The 3332-nt window shown below is 32.5% G+C and overlaps 1 protein-coding gene across 1 annotated transcript in view; it reads right to left on the bottom strand.

The window, feature by feature from the left end:
- LOC106790736 (octopamine receptor beta-1R-like) overlaps positions 1–2869 on the bottom strand; it is a gene marked incomplete in the record, with an annotated part of 33976 nt that extends 31107 nt beyond the window's left edge. The window contains 2 exon segments of the mRNA XM_014755844.1: positions 2167–2381; positions 2699–2869.
- Positions 2870–3332: the final 463 nt, after the last annotated feature.

Genomic DNA, 3332 nt, shown 5'->3' with positions numbered 1-3332 from the left:
GATTTAAGATGAATTTTGTTTGAACAACTTTACGAAACATTGATATTGCTATTAAATAAAAAAGAAAAAAAAAGGAATATGTTACTGATGTAAGTTACTTTCACAAGTTTATAGCAATATTGTTGTTTATAGATATGTACAAAAATATTATTGATGGTATATGATGTGCTTGACGATATTTGAATTATCCTATATTCATATAAAGTATTTAAAAGTCCTAATATATTTTAATAATTTATGTTTTTTTTGTCGATACATTATTATAGATAAATACAGTCAAATATTATACAGTATAATACAATGTTTTATATGTATATATGTACCATGAAAAATCGAAATTGGAAAATGTCAAGATTCATATATATATATATGTATATATATTTTAAATCTTACTTTGATTTAAGATGAATTTTGTTTGAACAACTTTACGAAACATTGAGATTGCTATTAAATAAACTGACACGCTAAAGTAAACGTTGAAAATGTCGTTAATAAAAAATAAAAAAAAGGGAATATGTTACACAGGTCGGATGTATGCGCGATTTTCCTGAGTAAATAAAAATAAAAATAAAAAAAAAAAGAAGAAAGGGTGTCAGGGTTGTAATTGCGCTCGATGCTTTTTTACCTTCGTCCATGTTGGAACGATGGAACAAAAAAATATTGCTCTACGGCAATGAACTTCTCTTTCAATCGGTTCATCGAAAATCGATTACTCGTACGACTATTACAACATATAGAATATACCCATATATACATATATATATATTTTACATTGCACCTTTCTTGGGTAATCGCGAACGATAAAAGTAAAATAAATATAAAAACGTTACTTTCAATTCACAAATCCATTAATGTATATATTTTTCCTATATATTTTTTCATATTTATTTAATATAATATACGCGTGTGTGTACTCTGAAAATTTATTATATATATATTTACAAATTGAAAAATATGAAAATGCATATTTATTTCTTATTATTTTCTTACGTTTCATATAAGCGAGTAAATATTTTACATACATTAGTTCAACATTTTGTAAAAAGAAACTTTCATTTTAAAAAGGACATCACAAAAAAATGTTTACTCTACGAACAAAAAAAAAATAGAAATAAATAAAATCTTCGATCGATGCGATAATTTATCGACGTGTAAGAAAAATATTTAACATCGTTAGTTCAAAAAAAACGTTTATCGTTGAAGAATTTAAATCGATTCGCGTGTCACTATCACCGAGCGTAACATTTTTCGTACCTTGTCATTTGCCCTCTCGAACGAGGGTTGGTGGTGAGGAAGAGGGAGAGGAGGGAAGGGGGGGGGAGGAGGGTGTTAGAGGGGTTGCAGGAATATCAGCTGTTCGACGTTTTGCATTGGAGGTCCACCTTTTACATTATTTCCCTAGCTAACGAACCATTAAACCGCATCGTACTTCCCCCCAACCCTTCCCTTCCCTTCCCCCTTTGATCTCCCTTTTTCTCACTCTCTCTTTCTCTCTTCTTTTCTCTTCTTTTCTCTTCTTTCGTTCGTCACTGTCGTTCGCACACGAGGAACACGAGGTGTCCGTTTAACGAATCGGTTTAAAACTCGAAATTTAACATCGTAGATTTAATTTCAATTGTCATCGTTTTATCGACACCCATTGTCAAGCCAGTATAAAAAAGAATAAAAAAAAGAAAGAAAACAAATAAACGCGCTAATTGTAAGAATAAGATAAAAGAATCTAATGAAACTTGATCGATTATCGAGATTATGTTCCGATCGTTGTTAATTTTTCGTTGGTTTATTTATTTCAAATGAAACAAACAAAAACAAAAAAATCTAAAAAAAATTAAATAGAATTATTATTATTATTGCAAATAATAATTGTGATTAACGTTTGATATCGTTAAATAATTTCCTATCGAAAAAAAAAAGGATCACAAGCAGCCACCACCATCATCAACAACAACAACCCCCGATCGTAACCGATCTGATCTAACGATTCGCGATAGAAAAAATGAAACGAAGATATGAAATAGAAAGAGAGTAAAATATATAGAGAGAGAGAGAGAGTAAATGAGAAAAAGAGAGAGAGAGAGAGAGAGAGAGAGATAGTAGGAGGAGAAAGGATCGGTCGATGCTCGCGCGCGCGCGTCCGAGACGACGAGATTCGTTGGTTGGTGGTACCTTAAAGAGAAAATGAGGTGGTGGAAGAGGGGAAGAAGATCAACGACCGGCACCGAACGAAGAAATTTCCTCGACCGATATCCGGGAACCACCACGACTACCACCACCACCAAAACCACCACCACCACCACCACCAGCAGCAGCAGCAGCAACACAACCACCACGACGAGTATCGTCTTCGTTTTCGTCTTCGTAGTCTTCTTTCTCGTCGTATTCTTTGATCAACGAACAAGATTTATTGTTATCGTTAAAACGATAAAATATGATCTTATCGATCCACGTGGAATGAATAATATCATCGATTAATAATAATAATAATAATACTAATACTTTTTTATATTTCATATTGAACGAACCACAGATCGTCATACCGATTTTATTGTTTTAATATTTATATCAGGTTTTAGGCATTTTTATTTTGATTCTTTTGTCGATTATTCGATTATTTTCTCTCATTATATTATTATTATTATTATTATTATTATTATTATTATTATTATTATTATTATTGTTATAATTATTGTTATATCACCGATATCAGATTTGTTTGTTTCGTTCGTTCGTTCGTTGGTTTATGTGATTTTGAAAAAAAAAATGAGATCCTTTTAATACGCGAATGATGATAGTATGATGATGTCGTCCACACAACTAACACGACCGGAATGAACTGTGGGTGCTCGTGAATAGTCGTCGAAGCTTTCCCGCTTTCCACCGGCACCACCACCACCACCCTCTACCCTCTCTACCATTTCCACCATTTCCACCACCACCACCACCACCACCACCACCATCAACCACCCACTCGTATTGCCACCCTCCGAAAGCTTGCGCCACGGTGGTGGCGCCTTCTATCTTTACCATGACACGGAGAGATACTCTCCTCGATTTTCTTCTTTCTCTTTTATTATCTCGATTATCTATTATCTCCTATCTTCTATATCGGCACATCGTTTAGATTTATCTGGTTCCGTACCTTTTGAAATTTTTTTTCTTTTCTTTTTTTTTTTCTTTTTGCACATTTCCAGTCTTATTATACAATGATCTTTATATTTTCTTGATATATTTTTTACGGTTGTGTATTTTATTTTATTATTTCATCCCTTTTTTAAGGATCTATCGAGATTCGTAATTTTTGTAATTTTTCATTCAAAACATTTTCAGCCTTA

This window comes from Polistes canadensis, unplaced genomic scaffold (assembly GCF_001313835.1).
Source record: "Polistes canadensis isolate GaletaPanama2010 unplaced genomic scaffold, ASM131383v1 scaffold_257, whole genome shotgun sequence".
NCBI classification, from domain to species: domain Eukaryota; kingdom Metazoa; phylum Arthropoda; class Insecta; order Hymenoptera; family Vespidae; genus Polistes; species Polistes canadensis.
Note: the sequence above shows the minus strand (reverse complement) of the source record. Positions and strands in the feature narration are given on the sequence as shown.